General features: G+C 36.4%; 1 long non-coding RNA gene across 1 annotated transcript in view; it reads right to left on the reverse strand.

Annotated features, from left to right (window-relative positions):
- Nucleotides 1-18016: 18016 nt before the first annotated feature.
- The window catches only part of LOC137636529 (uncharacterized), a 53837-nt gene continuing 50108 nt past the window's right edge, over nucleotides 18017-21745 (reverse strand). The window contains exon 5 of the long non-coding RNA XR_011043135.1: nucleotides 18017-18339. This is a non-coding gene — a long non-coding RNA (uncharacterized lncRNA). The remainder of the gene's footprint in view (nucleotides 18340-21745) is intronic.

The following is a 21745-nucleotide window of genomic DNA, read 5'->3' on the forward strand; positions in this document are numbered from 1 at the left end:
AAAGCACTATATCTGAGTGTTAGTCACTTATATACTTAAAAGCGCAACATAATGAAATGTTACTAAATGTAATTATTACTAAAGATTATTTTCATTTTTAAGGGATAAATTACTGTTAAATGTAGGAGGTAAGAGGGAAAGCTATTAAGAATAGTATTTGGGCCTTATTAATCAAAGACTATAATTGGAAGGTGATTACCACTAGTTCTTGGAAGAACTAGATAAAGAATTGTTACTAGAGATTTTTATTGTCTGTGGTTTAGTATATTCTCAGACTTGTGTCAAAAGGAAGTTCATATTGTGTTTATGTAACATCACTGTTATCCTGAATCTAAAGTTCAAGTTCTCTTGCAGATGTAGTTAGATGTTTGGAAATGTATTCAATAAAGGCCAGGTGCCACCACCCCAAGGGGCTGGCCTCGTGCAACTGTGCTGCCACTCTCTGAGTCCGTCCTGCTTGCCTTGCCACCAGAAGCCAAGATTTATAGAAGTCGCAATCGTCCCAGATTCCCTCCATGTTGAGAAAGATGATGCCTTTCTTTTTCTGAGTTAATTGGTATACAACATCTGGTTGGTTATTGGAAGCAATTTGTCACTGACTTAATGGTTAATGTTTCATGATAAGGGATCTCAAACAGCTTGATACTTTAGTCTGGAAATATGTATAATTTGAAGCTCAGCTATTGTCATTTTTTTCTTGTTGATAGAGTTTATAGATACTGAGCTGATGAGAGACTAAAAGGTGTTTTAAAGTATCACAGAACATTGGAAGCTTTAAGAAAATCCTCAGTCACAGGTGTAACTTGACCAAGTCGGAATTTTTAAGTTCCATTTGGCTAACAGCATATATTCCTTTTAGAATAACGACTACCGAGGAAGAAATGGATTTAGAGTTTTAACATCTTGAAATGATTAATTGCAACCTTTTTCACAACAGTTTTATACACCATTTGTTCAAATTTTGTCTTTCATATTGATTTCTGACATTATAACATATTAAAGAATAATGTACCTGGAAAATATTGTTCATAGACAAGTCCAGTGGTTGGATGATTTTACTGTGGAATTGAAAGAGTTCCTTCTCATCAGATGTTATTTTAAGGTGATTCAGTTTTGTTGCATAAACGAATTCTCATAGTGACTGTATAAATTAGAATTTAAGTTCAGTTTTGAAATCAGAATTCTCAGGTGTAATAATTAGCAATAGATCTTCCTCATTATTTGAAAATTCAATGCTTCTATAAACAGAATATGTTCTACTGTAAAATGTATAATTTACCATAATATTAATGTATTTTAGGTATTACCTTGTCTGGTATCTGTTCCTGTATTTATGAGTATTGATTAACAAGGAATATATTTCTATATTTTTACAAAACATATCTACTAATTTGGTTTGGAGATGAATAGTTTCATGTAAGTTCAGTTATACTTTTGAAGTTTGTTGCATTGTTTTTTTTGTGAGAGTTTAATAGATAGTTTGAAGTGAATTTCTATTTGCATCTTTAGAACCATTGAAAGACACAAAGAATGTGAGTGTATTTATCATTAATGCTTGGGATATTTTAAGTTTATGATTGTAACTTGTCCCACAAAGGACATGGAAGAGTTTTGAGCACAGTTTTTTATATTTGAGATAGTAAAATCTGTGTAGAAAGGAGTCCAGTATCACCCTTTACATGTCTAAGATTAATGACATGTTATGGTTTTTAAATGTGTGATTGACCAAAGAAGAGTGTAACATGCAAATCGCTGTGTCATTTCACTCAGATTTGGTGCAGCAACCTTTCATTATCTTGAATTTTCTACACATGTATTGTTATAACCTGCTAATCTGTTAAACAAATCTAAAGCAAATGGCCAAGAAAAATTTGAGAAGTTAGAATTCATGTGATTCTAGTGTACAAGTTACTATTAACTGTATTGAAGGGAGCAAGGTTGTATGTGTTCCATAAATTAGTATTCATTGTAATGAGTTGCTAAATATGTCTTGGCATCTAAATATGCTGTGGTAGTTGGTGTGTATTGAGCTGTTTCTTTTAATGAAAAGTGACCGATTGTGGAGGAAATTCAGTTGGTGAGTTGTTCCTCCTAAAATTGTTCGTAAACCTCAGATTTCTTGTCTTTAAGTCATGAAAGTCACATGAAGTCAATATACTTCTCCTTTATTGTGAGTCTTCTATATTTTAGGATTATAAGTATCCTAATTTAAACACCTTGTCAGGTTTAAATCTAGTTTTGATGGTTTGCTTAAGTAGACTGCTGTATGTGTTTTTAGGCTTGCTTTCGTATTTGGAGCTAGATCAGAAATCCTATCATTTTATGAGGGTTTTGCTACAGATGTCTTCATTAACACTGGTGTTTGGGAGGTCCAAGTTTTGCATGGTTTTGCTAAGAGTTATAAAAAAATGCACTATACTTTGGAATCCTGGAATGCTAAGATTTCAGAATTTAAACTGTCAAAATGTCTTCATAAAAAGAGTCCCATATTTGTACTCTTCATAATGCTGTTATAGTGTAAACTTCTTCAGGGTCTTTTTACACTTTCCCGCTTAGGAAGGTTATATTTAACACAGTTTTATAATTGCTGATTGTACATACATACATATACCAAGGCCCTTCCCCCAATTTTGGGGAGTAGCCGACATCAACAAAGAAACAAAAACAAAAAGGGGACCCCTACTCTCTACGTTCCTCCCAGCCTAACAAGGGACTCAACCGAGTTCAGCTGGTACTGCTAGGGTGTCACAGCCCACCCTCCCACATTATCCACCACAGATGAAGCTTCATAATGCTGAATCCCCTACTGCTGCTACCTCCGCGGTCATCTAAGGCATCGGAGACAGCAGCAGGGCCTACCGGAACTGCGTCACAATCGCTCGCCATTCATTCCTATTTCTAGCACACGCTCTTGCCTCGCTCACATCTATCCTCCTTTTGCTGGTTGTAATAAACAAAACTTCAAGATCTCAAAACTCCAGATTATATGAAATAGCAATGTAAAATCAAAAAGATGCCTAGGAAATTTTTTCTGAACTGACTGTCTTGGAACAAATTTTTTCCAATAAGTTTAAACAAAATTTGATGTGAATTTTTATTATCTGACTTTCTTATAACCCATACTGTATAGGTATTAGATTTTACCGCTCTAACTTCAATTTGACAATGAAAGGCAATTCTTGCAATGTGCAAATTACTATTTAGCAATCATTGTACAGTCAGGATAACCTACCCGAAGTCACTGGAATATCATAAGCGTTTTCATCCAACAAACTATAATCACATCCTTCACTTTCCCTCCTGTAAAGGATTGCCTCACAGGCCCCTATTTACGGCTTTTCAGGCCAAATTCAGGAATCCTAATCCAGATGCTACATCTAAACACTGATTTTAAGGATTTACTTTGTTCCATATTTGGGGTCTTCAATCCCTCCTTAGTGGAGTACTCAAATTTCTATATTTTTTCTGTCTTATCTGATGGAAATTTTTTCAACTTGTGATTTTGGAGCCATTTATAATTTATTCTCCCCCTTGCTTAAAGTATTGAATTTTTACAATTATTCTCATAGTATTTGCCCAGGATTTATTTCAGCCTGCTCTGGAATTTAAATATATTTGTTCCAGAATATTAGATTTCCCTCTATGCTATCTAAAATGCTAGTTATGTTATGCTGGTCCACAATCCAGTCCGTATTTATCCTCCATTATGTGAAGGATTTGTATTGCACCTTTGCTTGCTTTTTAGGGTTGTGGGGGCCAATGTGGTAACGTCCCTGTCTGACCCTCGCCAGACTGAGGTTTGAGTCCCTCTCAAACTGGTTAGTTTCTTTGGTTGCTGTAACTTCACCATTTTTGTGAGCTAAGGATTGGGGATTTTGGGGGACCCTATAGGTCTGTCTGCTGAGTCATTAGAAGCCATTGCCTGGCCCTCCTTGGTCCTAGCTTGGGAGGAGAGGGGGCTTTGGCGCTTTTCATATGTACAGTATATGTGGTCAATTCTCTTGTGCATGTTCCTGCCCGATAGAGCAGTGTCACTGTCCCTTGCCTCTGCCATTCATGAGTGGCCTTTAAACTATGGATATCATTCTGTCTTCTGCACCTTCATGTGTAAGAAGTAGGCCTATGTTCCGTTTGGATATCTTTTGCTCTTTCTGAGCTCGGCTGCTTCTGTAGATATACCTAGATGTGACTTACATTTGTGTCAGGGTCGATGTCCTTGTCTCAAGAAACTTTTCAAGGGCTCAATTACTAATTACTTGCCTATATGCTTAGTAATTTGCCTGGTAGCAAGGACTCCATCAGGCCTTACAGTTTGAAAGGCTCATGGAAAATCAATTCATGAGTATTGATGTGATCAGTGTATCATTATTGCATGTTGTATTAATTATCTGCTCTATTTCTAAGTGTTTTATTCTGCCTGTGTTTGGAAGGCAGATTTGTCATCTTAAGAAAGAAGAAAATTCTCTGTTGTTCAATTTTCTATCTCCTAAAAAGAAAATTGTTTTCTATGCAACTTGAGGTGCAGCCATTGCTCAAAGGCCTTTGGTTACTATACTTTTTTCTTTTTCTTGTTTGATATTTTTTCATTTGTTAGAATAAGTACAAACCGACTTTCCATCACTTTACCTTTTTATTTGTTTTGTAATTTCATAAATGAAATCTGCATCAGCTCTACCTAAGGCATGTGGTGTTTGGCCTTCAGCTTTTAGTAGGAAACCATAGCTTTTGACTGGCCACCCATTTCGCCTTTTATAGTTTGGTTTCCGGATGATAAATGTTCCTTTTCTGGTTGTTTGTCCCCTGTACAACATTTATAGTATGAGGAACAGTAGATGAATAATTATTGATGCATTGTATGTCCACCAATAGCTATGGTCTTAGCTCTTTTTTTTTTTCTTAGGGCAAGTTGGTTATTTATTTTGTTCTTTAGTGTTTTATCCAGCTTTACTTTATGATTACTTACTGTGTTCCTCATATTCATCTCCTTTTTTTTAATTGAATTACATAAAGGCTATTAACTTTCCTTCTGCTTGTTGATGCCTTCAGTTGATGTCTTTGACCATTATAGCATTTGTTTGAGGAATTCACCTTGTCAATCCTGCTGTACCTTTTGTAGTGATGATGTTTGTTATTGCTTTCCTTCTTGGTTTGTAAATGACTTGTTTTTGAATTCTATATAATGCTCATGAATAGGCATATTTTGGTATTATTTGAAATAGATGTCAGTTGGTTTTGGATTGCTGGCATTCTATCAGGGAAGGCATTTACTTAAGTCCTAATATAATGATTAATGTGGTTTTTTAGTCGGAGTTAATCTTTTTAATGGATGACCGAGAATAGTATTGAGTGAAGGCACCAACTACTTTGTAAAATGCAGCTAGTCTCAGAGAAAGGTTAGAATGACAGGTTCTGGGGGGCATTTAGAGATCTTGAAAGAAAACAGGAGTTCATCTGTCTTTTTTCTTACCAATTACTATGGTACCAAGTCAATAATCATTGTTAAATGGTTAGAAGACCGGGTGAAGAAGTCATATTAAGATTTTGAATTTAGTTTTAAAACAACCCAGGAAGATCTGTTCATAGAATACTTTTGTTTTCTGAATTTGAGCAAATCCAAGTCATGGGTTGTCATATTTTTTATGGAAAGATTTATATGTTTAGGATGGTATAGGAGATTGTCCATGGTGCAGTGTGGCTTGTGTTGGGTCATAGCTGTGTCAAGAAAGAAAGTCTTAGGATACTGGAAAGGTAACATAAATGAATGGATCGTCTGTGCTTTGCAAACTCTGACCTATCTGCTAGCTTACTTTTGATGGGTTTTGCTTAAAGAATTTGTCTTTATATTATATTACAAGTTGACTCACTTCTTGTAGTAATTATTAGACATTTTCGTTACTTGATCTGCAATAGGAAAGGTTAAATTTGCTATTAATCGCTTTTTACTTAAGCTACATTTCCTGCATCCCAAGATTCTACTAATGTCAAAAGTTCTTTGTTTTGACATTTCTCTCTCTTATTAGGTGTTTCTGAATTTTTGTTATCCTTATGTCATAAAGGTTGGATTAGAGTTCTTTATTGAATCTGTGCATATGAAGTCAGCTCCCTATTATCCCAAGAATCTTGTATAGCTGAGAAACACAGTTTACTTGAACTTTTCTGTCTGTTTTTGTGTTCATTTTCTAAACCTCGTTTGGTAATATATGTGAATGGATCTTCTATGGTTTGCCAACTCTGACCTGTCTACTAGCTTACTTGTGATGGGATTTGCTTGAAGAACTTGTCCTCTTTATATTACTTTACAAGTTTACTCACTTCTTGTAGTAATTAATAGACATTTTTCTTACCAAGTCTGCTATAGGAAAGGTTAAATTTGTTATTATCGCTGTTTACTTGAAGCTAGCTTTCCTGCATCCCAAGATTCTATTAATGTCAAAAGTCCTTTATGTTTTGACATTTCTCTTTCTGATTAGGTTGTCCTAATGTTATAGAGGTTGTATTAGAGTTCTTTATTAAATCTGTGCATATGAATTCAGCTCCCTCACATCCCAAGAGTCTAGTATAGATGAGAAACAGTTTATTTGAACTTTCTATCTGTATTTGTGCTCATTTTCTAAACCTTGTATGCATTACTTTGGTTTTAAAGATAGTTTGAATTGCTCCATTAGTATCAAGTGTATTGCTTCATAATTACACATGCTGGCTAATGATTCCTCTATCATCCCGGCAGTTGTTGTTGGTTCTATTTTCATTTGGAACTGTTGGTCAGGATCCAGTAATCTGTAAGCAGGAAAGTACAGAGAGATAGGTTTAGCAATGCTTATAGGGGTTGGTTGCTATTTATATAGCTAACTCCTTTTGTGTCTCTCTACATCTCCCAAGGAGAAATGCATCCTGTATCCCGATGATAAAGTTTAGTTGATAGGGAACTGTTTATGTGGCCTTAAGGCTTAGAAGGTGCATGAAACTTTATGTGGTCAACTCGAGTACTGTTTAGTGTAATCTCTCTTGGTTATGACATTGTCTGCATAAGAACTCTTGTTTTTAAATTATTTTGTTAGTAGCCAAGAACCTTATATCCTTTTTGGGTTCAAACTAATTGCCTAGAACCCTATACCCTTTTTGGGTACACAAAACACTTTTTCTTACTGAGAGAGGAAATGCATTTGATTACGTTTTTGAGGGATTCTATTCCTTTCTATTTGGTGTTTTATTGAAGCCTAAGTAATTCTAAAGCTGTTTTCTATCACAGTAGTTTGCTGAATAGGAAATAGCTTGAAATACTTCATTTTGATGCACAGGTTGAATAGGAATTCACAACTGGATATTATCCTGGTATAGTCCTCCATTTCACACTGATTACAGTAATCTTAAGTTGTTGTGACTTAATTTACTCATGTTGTTTGTACATTGGGAATGATTTGTCTTGAAGGTTTTTGGTGCAAACCTTATGAAAGAAATTGTTTCATTCACTGCAGGTTTAAGTTTGTTGAAGCAACTCTCTTTAGAAATCTGTTGACTATTCAAGATCAGTTGAGATTTGATCCAAGTTGAAGTGTTTCGAGGTGAAAACAGCAATCTTCTCACAAGAATTATATTGAAATTTGAAGACAACAGTATATTGCAGATGGCCATTTGCTCAAAAACCACGATGAAATTTTGCCTTTCGCTTTACAGATTATGCAGGAAATAACTTTACTATGTATAGATATTTCAGTTTAATGTAAAGGTCAGGTAGTTATCCTTTAAGTGAGGTACAGAATGCTTTGTTTTGGTATTTAAGATTACCTTAGTACCAATGCTGTGTCTTTCTGTCTAACCTTGAAGGGTGTGCTGCCTGTGCCAACTCGTCGGTGTAGGGGAATGCGACAATAGTCCGATCTGACACATAACTGGCTGGGGTGAAGCCGGGGTGTCAGGGTAGTACTCTACATTTGATGTCATCCCCTTTTCCGAAGTCTTTTGCGCATTTGTAAAGCATCACATCAGTCATATATTAGTCATGTATTTGGTTTTACTGCTTTCTAGAGAGATTGTATCATCTTGGTATAATAAACTGTACTTAAAATAAGGACTCCGGTTTGCCGTGGTGACTCGAGACGCTTAAGTAAACTATAAATTTTTTAACATTATTGTTAATTTGCTCACATTCAGGTACTTTTCATTTCTGACATTTGCATTGGGTAACTGCAGACATTGATAAGTTTCTACTTTGATGTCGGTTATAACGTAGATAAAATACAAGTGTAGATTATGTACAGTAAAGTATAATTAAAGGATTCTTTGATTGAATATAGTCTTGTGAACATTTTTGATGTTTGCTAGTGGCTTTACGATGGTTTTACTGATGCAATGATATGAAAATACTTCAGTCTATCTATTGTATTAATCAATATTCAATGTTACATCAATTTCATAAGTTTGATTGAACAAACACTTGAAACTATTCCTATTCAAAGCAAATCAAGCAGGTACAGATGCTTGAAAAGTATGGAAATACTTTCCTTTTAATAAAAAATTATAAGTTCAGGTGAACATATGCTGGATGCCAAAGGTTTTATATAACGTACATTCATACTCTGATGAATTTTGCATTTATGCTATTGGACATGTTCTGCTTATTGAAGTGTTGATCTATAAGAAGTGTGGAAGAAGTTCTACATATGAAAACTGAACTTAGATTCTAGGCTATGCAGTGTATTATGAAGATAGGATATGTAACAAAAGTGAATTGACTTTAAAATAAAATATGAACAGGACACAGCCTTTCAATTCCTTGGTAAAATTACCCGATTAGTGTACTCTATTTTGTGGATGGATTTTCCAGACACTCTTATTCTTAACAGTTATAATGTTAGTGCATCTGACTGTCAAAAATCCACTAATGGTCAATGAAACTGTTGTTAAAAGGTTGTCTATATATCATTCATGGATTTAAAATCTGAATTACATGTGTTGCTTCAGATAGTTGTTATTTTAAAAAGAATATTTCCACTTAGTGAAATGGAACTTTACAAATAAACCAACAACTGGTCAAGTTACAAGTGAGATGTGGGATTTTTTTTCTTACACTTAGTACTGTGATATCATAAAAGACCTTTTAGTTCAGCTCTGTATATATAAATCATTTAAACAAGCTTATAAATGTCAGTAGGAGAGCTTAAAGATATCATATTTCCTGACTTTTTATCAGTTTTTGAGATATCTAAGTGAATGTCAACCAGCTGGGGAGATTTCCTATGACAGACCACTCCCAGTGAGCAAACAGTTGCCGTGCACCATTTATTTCATTCAGAAAGGAAAGACAACACCACCACACTCATCATGGGAGTGATTCTGGGGTTGATTAAGACTTTTATAAGGTTTTCTGGTACACAGGGCAACAGGCAGAGCTCTCAAGTGCCAGCAAATGAAGTTCCACGAGGTCAGCCCCTATTTTGGGGGGGACACTTATGTATTAGGAAAAAAAAAATTGAAAAAATATTTTATGAGAAATAAAAGATTTTGTAATAAATTTTTGTTTATTCTTTTCCTCTTTACATTTTTATCACTTACATATTATTTGTACATTTTATGTTATCTTACATAGCTGATTTGACTCAATTCTGGTACACTAAATGGGAAACTAAGCCAATCTATATTCCCTGAATATTTGATTTTATCATTACAGTTTGATATATGTATCTTACATCATTATTTTAGTATGAAGATTTTTGGTAGCATTGCAAACATTTCATCTTGGGAACATTCATTACACAAGTATAAATAATTGTTCAGTTGGCTTCATTAGTTCCAGTATACTTCTAGGGAAGCTAAGATGTCTGACAGCTGTACATTGTATCAGGTAATGCTGTTTAGCAAATGAGAAACTGCGGGCAACTACGCCTGTAAAATCTGAGCAGCTTGTAAACATGTGACCAAAAGCATTTCGATCAATTTTCTTGAGTGCTGTTTAGCAAATAACTACGTATTTCTATACAGCACTTCATAAAGTTGATGAAAATGCTTTTGATCATGAAAAAGCTCAACTACTTTGTTTTATAGGCTACGTTGTCAGCAGTTTGTCATTTGCTAAACAGCATTACCTGATACAATGTACAGTTATCAGACATCTCCTCAGCTTCCCTTGAAGTATACTGGAACTACTGAAACCAACTGAACAATTATCTATACTTGAGTAATGAATGTTCCTAAGATGAAATGTTTACGATGCTACCAAAAATCTCCGTTATAAAATATGATGCAAGATACATTTATCAAACTGTAATGATAAAATCAAATAATCAGGGAATATAGCATAATTCACAAACTGTATTAAGGCATCATAACATTTAAAGATTGAACAAAACTTATTCACAGGTTCATCAGCAGAATGTTCACATTAAGGTGACTAACTCAACCTTTTCCAGAGAAAAGTATGCCGTTTCAACTTTAAAAAACCATCTGTTCTACCTTGATAAAAATTATCTGCTAAGCCTATGGCATCTTAGTCATTACAGGCTTACATTACCTTAAGATTTTGATAAGAAATTGCTCATTTAAAATGAAATGCTTTAATTAGTACACACTGGTTCCCACTTAAAAAATTACTCTTGCCCAAATTCCTACCTGGATTACTCTAACTTACGGGCTGCCATTGTGCAAGATTCCATAGCTTGCACACACTAATTGCTGCTCTAAAATAAATGCACTAACCTTGTTTAGCTTGATATATACACTAATCTTAATACCCTGAATACTACTGAATTAATAACTTGAGAAAAATATGTTTTCATATTACATATGTATTGTATGCAACTACAGCAACAACACTAAAATCTAAGTAACTTTAAACATGAAAGACCCACTCCTCCTCAACCCCATATAAGAACAATTGCAGGGAGCTTTGACCGGCATAAAATTGCCTTTATTAAACCACCATGAAAAATCAACCCCTATCACCAGAACAGGGGAGACTGGGGGAGCGCTGGATGCTGACCATCGATTCTCCAACACTACTGATGGTGAAGATGCCTGTGACCTCCATAAAATGAGCTGCTCCAAGAAAGGGTGACCGAGAAAACTTACCAACACCAAGTTGGAAGTACCATCTGGACAAGAATTGAGCAACCTCTACAAACTTAGTGATACGATCATCCAAGAGGACTCTCACTGCTGTTATGCATGAGCATGACTAGATATAAGGAGTGTCGAAGCAATGGCTGGAAGAGGGACTGTAGATAAAATATTTGCTTTAAGGCAGATATAAAAACATTGGGAGAAACAGAAAGGATTACATATAGTCTTTATTGACATGGAGAAGATATACGATCGAGTACCACGTCAGGAGCTGTGGAGATGTACGAGAGAAGAGAGAGTCCCTGAGAAATACGTAAGAATCACCCAAGATATGTATGACACGGCAGAAGCAAATGATAAGAGCAGTTTGGGCCTAACAGAAAGTTTCCCGGTAAATGTGGGACTACATCAGGGGTCTGCATTAAGCCCTTACCTATTTGATCTGGCCATGGATGTAGTAACACAAGGTATTAGAGATCAGTCTCCTTGGTGTATGCTTTTTGCTGATGATGTTATACTGCGTAGCACTAGGCGAGAGGTTGTAGAAGAGAAACTGGAGGAGTGGAGAAGAGAAATGGAAAATAGAGGATTGAAGATCAGCAGGAAAAACACAAGAGTATTTGAGACTGAAAAATGGCGAGAATGGGGAAGTTAGTTTACAAGGAGAGAGATTGAAAAAGAGTTGAAAATTTCAAGTATTTAGTATCAACAGTTGCAGAGGATGGTGATCTGGGGGAAGAAATAAACCACAGAATACAAGCAGGAAGGAAGAATTGGAAAAAATGTGTGAAGTACTATGCAACAGGAAAATAGGGGTTAAGTTGAAAGGTAAAGCACACAGGACAGTTGTGAGACCGGCAATGGTGTATGGAGCGGAGACGTGGGCAATAAAGAAGACAGAAGAGAAGAAGATGGATGTGGCAGAGATGAGAATGTTGAGATGGATGTGTGGGGTGACAAGAAGAGATAAGATACGGAATGAGGTAATTAGGGATACCACAGGCGTTAGAAAACTATCAGATAAGATCCAAGAAAGTAGACTGAGGTGGTATGGTCATGTCATGAGAAGCGATGAACAGTATATTGGGAGGAGAGTGATGGAAATGGAGGTACAGGGGACGAGAAGGAGAGGGAGACCAAAGCAAAGGTGGATGGACTGTATCAAGGATGACCTTCGATCAAAGGGATTAACCGGTAATGAAGTGTGGGACAGAGGTAGATGGAGAACGCTGGCCAGAAACATCGACCCCACATAAAAGTGGGAAAAGATGCAGACAAAGAAGAAGAAGAAGCAATGGGACAAAGGATCACAGGCACAAGAGAATAAGAGAAGCTAATTCCATGGGACAAGCATTGTGAAACACAGGTTTACCAGACCAGGAGCCTTCTAACAGAGCAGAAGTCATCATAACTGTTCTCTTGGATTAGAGCGCACTCCGGAGATCACCGTTTGGAACAACGGGGTGAAGTACCCTTAGCTACTCACTCCTTTTAAGACATTGAGGGCCTCCTTGCTAGTGCTTTACTCAACAGCAGCCTGCAAGAAAAAGCAGTGTTCACCTAACACTACAACCTGTGAAAAGACTACCTGAGGTAGATTCTTTTTTTCCTTTCTCCTGAAGCACCTTTCCCAGTAGGAAGGAATGTAAATCCAGTAGCTTCAGTGAACTTGATGAGCACAAAGTGCTAAACAGTCCCTTCTGCATCATCATGGGCATTGCCAAGAATAATCCCTTAGATGTCACTTTCCCATTCAAAGAATAGGTCTGCCTTTAACAGGGCTACAACTTGGTCAAAGGGGATAATTGCAAAACAATCCTGACCCTTACCAGTGTGCGAGTTAATGTATTGCTGGTTTGGCCATAAACTGATGCAGACTCCAACCTACACTCAATTCCTGCTTGGCTCCATTATTAACATAAAGCCAATATTTACCATTTAAACTAACAACTATTAGAAAAAGATTACACACCCAAGGATAGGATACAACATGAAGCCTGTACTCTGAGTCAAAGACAGAGATGTCTGACAGGAGAGCAAGAGGAGTTACTCACCCGCACTTACAACCTGTCATTAACTACCGAGTTAACAATTGCAACGGCAGATTCAGCTTTGCTGAAGAAAAGTCCCCATTCTAAAGTACGAAAGGTTTGCAAGCGCATAGGAACAGACAATTGTCTCTCTTCCATATACAGTACAGTATAACAATTATTCTATCATCAAATACTCTATACTAACAAACATTTTCAGCAATTAAGATATGACAATTCAGATCTAATGTAACAGTGTGTCTTTCTTACACAATATTCTTAAGCATTAAATATCTTACAATATGAGCAATTTCTTAACATTCATAAAATAATGAAGGGTAATGTGTGTTTGTCCTTTACCAACCCATTCTAAAAAAAATTGATCAAAAGTTTGATTATTTTCTTTTACAAACTTAAAAAAAAGAAATTTCAACTTAGCCTTAAAAGGTATGAATCATATATAAGCTACGTTGTTGTAACTTCTTACTCCAAGTTAATGGTAGTTCCAATGGTTCGAGGATGGTTTAGAGGATTTCAAAAGGATGCAATATTGGAATACCTAAAATGCTTGCCAAAGCACATAAAAAAAGGATGAAAAATTTGGAAATGGATCCAATTTCTTGATCGTTACTTTAACATTTAGATATACAAGAGGCCTCGGCTTACCAGGATCCCTGCTTGAGGTAAAAGTATGCAAAATAAAAAATATATGAGGCATGACTGCCAAGTGTCACTGGGGTCCTACGCATCCTTTGGGGGTAAAATGAAACTGAATGATTTGAAATACATCTAGACACACCCAAAAGGGACAGCTATCTAAAGGGCTGAGAAAGTCAACCTCTAAATGCCACTACCACAAACTATACCAATCTCTTAAACAACAACAAAAGGAGGCATTCTTAATGATTGAAGTTTGTGAAAACTACATCAATGAGAATTGAAAAGACAGTGTAACAATAAAAGAACTGTCACTAAACAAAGATTTTCACATCAGTTTAAAGATGCTGGAACTTGATAGCTCTTATTTTACTGCAGATTTTATTAGTTTCACCAAGAATAACTGAATGACAATAGAAACAGAATCTCATGTCATCAAATGTCCAGAAATAAGATGTTTTATGCTACCTGTCATCAAAGAATTCAATATCAAATTTTAGAGGTATATATATCTAAGCAAACCCTGAAAACTGATCCTTCAGCAAAGGTTCCTGCCAGGAAGGCATTTGTGAAAGAAAACAAAAAATAAGCAAACACAAATGAACTTAATGACCTTTTACAGGTGATAGGGGAACATACACAAGAGGAATCTAAAAACCTGTGAAAAAACTACAGCACAGAAACTGAACAACTTCATGAATAGTAACTGTAAAATTATAAACTGAAGCACAAGAAAAAAAAAATCCACAAGACAAAATACTGTATGTAGAAAACACAGTTATTTAGCACTAAAAACTATGAAGTGCAACTAAAAGAATAAAGAATATTCTCTACCATGAATAACTGCTTTTCAATAGTTTACTGTACCAAAATAAAGAAATCAAATACACTGAAAAAAAACTTTCTGAAACTCAGTGGTCAATATTGGGATTCACTGTATTGAACTAACAAATTGGGCCCATAAAACCCGGAACTGGGGCCTGAGAAGCCATGCACAACTAGACGAAAACCCTGATTCAGCAAAACGAAGTAACAGTTTTAAGATAAAAAGTTAGGTTAGCCAGAAACTATAAGGATGCAGCAAAGGAATAAAAAGCCGAGTCAATACAACTGGGGAAAATCTACACTTGAAGTATGAAGTAAAAGCTAGTCTGGACAAGATAGAAGAAAAGCTGGAACAGATTTATAAGCCCTTCAGTGCCCATGTGTAACCAATGGAAATCCTCCTAGTTGAAGAACTAATAAAAGTTGAGAAGTTAAAAAGTTGGTCATGAATGGCAGAGGCAAGAGACAGGGACAATCCCCTAGGCTAGCAGGACAAAATCCTAAAGACTGACATTATATACATATTTTAAGCAACCAAGTCCCCTCTCCAGAGGACTAGGGAGAGCCACGCAACGACTGCTGATTACTCAGAAGGTAGACTGATAGGATCCCTCCCCCCACACAAGACCCCATCCTTAGCTCACAAGGATGGTGGGGTTGCAGACACTACTAGAAACTATCAAGTTTGAGCAGGACTCTTGACTCGAGTCCGGCAATCACCAGGCAGGGATGTTTCCAATAGGTCACCACAAGAAGACACCAAGATGGAAGAAATGTGGGAACTGAGGTATAATACTATACAGCTAAAAAGTGACTGATAAGATCCTGAAGTAATGCCAACAGTGAACTGCTTAAATTAATAGTTCACAGACAGCAATACCTATTTAGAAGTGGAAGCTACAAAGACCTTTAGGTAATGGGGAAAGTGTCACACATGGACTTTCCAGTCCCTGACGACTGTAGCCAGTATTTGTATAAAGGCAATTCAATACAGTTGGTACAGTTAATTGCACCAACATAAAGTAGCTTTTGGGAGAGAGACTAACATTAATGGGAAAACTGAAAAAGGAACCAAAGAAAAAATTTGTAAAAAGTTTCATAAGGAGCGTGGCATTGTACGAGTCTGAAACATGGAATTTAAAAGCAACAGACAGGAAACATCTGGAAGGATTTGAAATGTGGATATAGAGAAGGATTATTATCATTAGCAAAGCTACAGCTATAGTTGGAAAAGACAGATGCTATAAGCCCAAGGGCTCCAATAAGGAAAATAGCCCAATGAGGAAAGGAAATAATGAAATAAACAAACAATATGAGAAAAAATTAGCAATAAAATATCTTAAACACAGTAACACCAAAACAGATATGTCATATATAAATGATAAAAATTACTCCTGTCAGCCTGTTCAACATAAAAAAACATTTGTTGCAACTTTGAAAGCTGAAAGTAAGTTGGAGAGATCACAAGACAAATGAAGAGGTAATAAGATTAGTTGGAGAAGAAAAATCCCTAATCACAACACTAAACAGAAGGTAGACAAACTGGATAGGAAACATTTTAAGATAGGTTACTGAAGGACATTATGGAAGGTAAATTCGAAGGACGAAGACCCAGAGAAAGGAGAAGAAAGTCAATGCCACATGACCTGAAGGGAGGGAGAATGCACCATGAGCTAAAAGAGGTGGCCATGAACAGAGGATTACGGAGGGGGAATAATCCATGAAAGGACCTCCCGGAGAGCAGAACACTATAGTAGTCTACTGCCACAAATGAAGTAGTGTTGACCAAGAAACAAATATTCAACTGAAGTATTAAGTTAAGAGTACCAGTTGATACACAAAGTCCTTAACTAACATTCTCAAACTTTTGGAATGTAAATTCAGGGAAGCAACCATTCCCTTGGGTCAGTAATGTGGATAGTAAGGCTATTCAAGAACACTATTCAGTACAGAGGGGCAATGAAAAATCCCCCGCCAGATTTATCATGAAAGGCCAACTTACAGACTTACAAACATTCGGTTAAACAAAAACAAATCCAATTGAAAACTACAAACATCGGCTATAATTAATACTTAGTTTATTAATTTAATAACCTAAAATGTAAGTAAGATGGAGATTGTGGCAAATTACATATTGAAATGAGAATTTAAAGCACATTAGCCAGGGGAAACTTGGAGGGAAGTTGGGGCCATTAAGATGGCTAACTGCAGATGGAATAAATGTCAAGGGAATCATTGAAATATATAAAAATACTGTACTATAATAAAACAATATCTTCAATACAGTAAGTAAAATGACATTTGTAATAATCTGATATATATTTCATATGAAAGCTATTTATTTGTTGACTTTTGTAGCTGGAAATCATAGGTATGGGATTTAGGTTAAGCATACCCTAAGGCAAAAATGTAAAAAAATTCAGCTTACGAACAGCTTCTTGGACCAAATTAAGTTTGTGATTGGGGACCTTCTCTTGAAGTTTAGACTTAAATGCAAAAAAGTAGGTAGGAAGTGGAAACAAAGTTGAAGTAGGTTATAAAAGAAAAAAAGGAGGCACTTTTACTTCGTAATGCGTTTGATATTGGGATTGCCTTTTCTATGTCAAACTATAACAGCAGTCCCCAAAAGTTCAAAACCTCGAATAGTCTATTTTAAAATTTCCAATGATTCTTATTTAGACTGACTTTTGAGTATACAGTACCTACACCCTTCAAAAAAAACCCAAAAGCCTTCTGGGGGATGAAAAAAAAAAATGCAAATAATGGCCTCCATTCAAAAACTTTTTTGAGTGATTTGAAATATAAAATGAAGGTCTTAAAAACTGCCATCAGGTTTTTAGCAAAGCAAAGGAATGTTCATGAAAAGCAAATATTAGCCATAATCACTTCATCTAGGCAAGTGAAACGTTCCTGAACCACTCCCGTGGATATGCACCCAAAAGCAAGGCAATTTACATGAAAAATCTCTTCCACTTTCTGTCAATGGCTATGTTTTTGCTGCATGGAGTACTAGAACTACAGGTTTTACATAATATAAAACATTTTATAAGTATGTGACTTGAGGATGCCAAGATTCATAACTGGTATACAGTGAAGATTAAATCACAAACATATATTGTGGAAGTGGCATCAATTAGCAGTAAAAACCACCAAGAACTCGAAGATCGAGATGTTCTGGATGGGACGACAGCGAATATATTCAAAACAGTAATTGTGGAGGTTATTGGAAAAGACCTGAGGAAAGGGTCAATAGATGAAGACCTGGTTATGGTAAGATGTCCTCATAAGTTGCATTATGAAGTCAAATTGAAAGGCGGGACGGCAACACGAAAACTAATACAATATCATGCCGTGCGTAATGATGGTCAAGAACTGACAAAGAAAACACTGGAAACTCTATAAAAGGCTGATGATCCATTAATAACATATTTCCTTTATGTGCAGTTACATGGGGTCTTTCACAACCAATTATTAATCTTCATAAACAGTACACCTCTATAGAACAAGCAAAAAACCCAGACAAGGAGACATATATTGTAAACATTAAAAGTAATTCCAGCAAAAAAATTACTTTTGATTGGGTGACAGTAGCACAAACCAAACAAATAGACAAAGGCAAACTCCATAAGTCTTCCTCTTTTTAAGTTTTAAAGTAGTTAATAAGGCAAATGTCAGAACATGAGGATTACTCACAAAGCGATATCATGACTACTTTGACGACCTTTTCTTAAGCTTGAACCTCTCCTCTATTATAGGAAGCAAGGTGCCAAATCTGATAGAAAATATTCAAGAAATTTAATAGATTTTGGAACAGATAAGACATCAAACAGACTGAACAAAGCTACACAACTTTCAACGAAGAGGGACGAAGGTACTAATTCTTGGAAAAAAAAAAAATATATGTATTTTCTAAAATATAAAAGTTATACATGGAATATTACAAATAACAAATTTTGACAAAACACACATTACCCTTACATTACCCAAATGAGGATAGAAAAGCAAAAATTATATTTTATTGAACAAATAAAATGTGAAAATAAAATGTGAAAATAAAATCTAATTCTTACCAGAAAACATGCCTATCATTTTACAATACAGTGCTGTGGAAATTCATTGAAAAAATAAAAGGAAAATATATTTGAGAAGACTATTAACAGGTACCAGTACTTTGAATCCTTTTTTGTATGAGGGTAATATGTATACAGGTACCTTAAACAAGTTTCTTATTTGCTTGATCTTCCCTTCTCTAGATAGGCCCTCTTCCAGGCTACCGTCAAAACAACAACCGGTTCCTACATTCGCTTACATGTGTTATTTACTAGACGCATTATGATGCTGCAGCCAGAATTTTAAATCATAAAAAAAATTGTAATATACAGTACCATCAAATTGAATTCCCTAGTAAATAAACAACTCAAAATATTACACTACTTTCACAAAATTATCTACCACACATTCTTTTCTTTATGAAAAATAGTACAATTCTTCTGCACCAATAGATCGGCAGCATAATCCATAAAATTTAACTCAATGAAAAGCTTTTATTCACAACCATAAACTCTATCTAATTCTTGTCAGCTTCCAAATTACCTTCATACACCATCAATTCTTTCAAATATGATTACTTATTCACTGTAACACATTTAAAAAAAAAACAAGGTTAAGGGGTCAAGTTAAAGCAAACCGAGAAGTCTTTAGGTGATATCAGAATCTAAAGGGGTTACCATTTTCAAATGGTTAAGGTTATTTTGACACTCATCCTCTTTCTTCTTCAATTCATTCCCATTAAAATAACTACTGTATAGACGAAACACTAACCATTTCAATACTTATCTAGGATTCCCATGCAGTGGTATTCTTTTTAAAAAGGAATAGATTCAACTGAAAATATTACAATCATTTTTTAATTTTGTATGAAAGTCCTAGGTGACAGGAGGAGACGTGAGAGAGGCAAAAGAGCATGTTAGGAATAGAAACGAATGGCGAGCGATTGCGACGCTCTTCCAATAGGCCCTGCTGCTACCTCGGGTCACCTTGGTGACTACTAAGGTGGCAACAGTGGGACAGTCGGCATATGCAGCTTCCTTTTGTGGGGGAAGATAGGGGAGGGTGGTCTGTGGCACCCTAGCAGTACCAACCAAACTTGGCCGAGTCCCTCGTCAAGCAAAAAGGAACAATGAAAAAAAATCCCCTTTTATCTCCTTTTTTTGTCAGCTTCCTCCCAAATTTCAGGGAAAGTGCCATGGTAGATAGATAGACGAAAGCCCTATTTCAATCAATCTACCTAGGATTCCTATGCCAACTACCACATTACCATAGAATATGGGACAATGATAATCAAGAAGATAAAACTAAATTCATAAACACCTCTTCAAGGCACATCAAGATTAATCCATCATTATATGGATCCAATAATGAAATAGATGGTAACATTCTCTGCATACATTGGCATAGAGAGAAAAGTAACCAAACAGTTGCAACAATCAACATAACCAAAACCATATGCAAGGAACGGCTAAAGATATGAAGTTCTCCATTACGGAGGGTACCTCTTGAAAGATATAAACCATCTTAAACCAGTCAATCATCATTCCAACCTCTTAAAACTAATATTTATTATATCCAAGGGACCAACATTCACCAAAATCATAATCGACTTCTCACAATGACTGATTCTGTATGGATCAGAAACACACTTTAAGACAAAAAGAGGACAAAGCTTGAGATGGGAATGCCAAGGTAGATTATGGGAATATCACTACTCTAAAGATTGGAAAATGATGAAATACGACAAATTCGTAGATAATTTGTATTTTTCCTAACTATACAAACCTTAGGTATTTAATAGGGGCATTACTTTCGGCGTAGCTGAAATGACGAGCCATTAAAATTTAACGAGGGTTAACTACCCCATACCACTGGTTACCGGGGGCAGGGGAGGGTAGCTTGCTACTGGCTGCCCCTCACACACCTGTGCTTGAGCTCACTTTGCTTGGAGGAAGGATTTCAAGGGGGATAGGGCTGGCGGGCAAGTTTGGTTAAATAGCTAAGGTTTGTATAGTTAGGAAAAATACAAATTATCTACGAATTTGTCATTTGTTCCGTAACTGGAATACAAACCACACTATTTAATAGGGGTGACTCACCCATTAGGAAGGGTGAACGTCCAACCCAGTCTGGCATTTTGGCTTCACCCGGGGGCTCGTTATTCGAGTGTATAAGCACCCAAGAAATAAAGAGCCCCTGCACCTCGCTAGAACCTTGTTACGCAAGGACTGCGGCCTACGCAAGCTGTGTGTGAAGGTATGAAGAAGTGTGACTTGTCCTAGGAAGTTGTTCTGAAGTTCTTTAGAAGGAAACTTGTAGACTAGGACTTTCCCAATACCACCTCGTCAGGGTATGGGGGACGTAACAGTATTAACTTAATACTACGAACACAAGGGAGCATGGTTTACCTGCAGTGGTTTGAGGTCAGCTATGCAGAGAACCCAGGATGCTGCTTTCCCCAAGAGAGGGGATGATGAAGAAAAGAATAAGGGCCAGTCAAACCTTTCCATTCATGCAGACTAAAACTGGGTAACATTGCCCTCAACCTTCTCTACTTGTCAAATAAGGAGCTTGAGGTTTTAAACCAGCTGCTGTGCAGCCACCACAGGGCCGATAGAGAACGTATCGAGCCTCCTGTGGGTCACGTCTTGCAGGTAGTGGGCTGTGAACGTTGTTTGACACTTCCACACCCCCGCTTGCAGAACCTGCTTCACAGAGAAATTTCTTTTGAAGGCCAGGGACGAAGCTATGCCCCTGACATCATGTGCTCTAGGGCGACGTGATGGAAGAGGATCTGGATTCAAGGCCAGATCAATGACCCTACGAATCCATGCAGAGATGGTGTTCTTGGTGACCCTCCTCTTAGTCCTTCCTGTGCTGAAGAATAATGCTGGCACATGAGGACGGACTGCAGCTGTTCTTTTAAGGTAGAGCCTCAAACTCCTTACTGGGCAATAGTAAGAGATGGTCTGGGTCATCTGTTACAAAACAGAGATTAGAAATCTGGAAGGAGTCGAATCGAGGATCTGCTACTCCAGGATTCTGAGTCTTAGCAATAAACTCAGGGACGAAGCTGAAAGTTACCTCCCCCCATCCCCTTGAATGGGCGATGTCATACTAGAGACCAT

Source organism: Palaemon carinicauda, unplaced genomic scaffold (genome assembly GCF_036898095.1).
Source record: "Palaemon carinicauda isolate YSFRI2023 unplaced genomic scaffold, ASM3689809v2 scaffold32, whole genome shotgun sequence".
NCBI classification, from domain to species: Eukaryota; Metazoa; Arthropoda; class Malacostraca; order Decapoda; family Palaemonidae; genus Palaemon; species Palaemon carinicauda.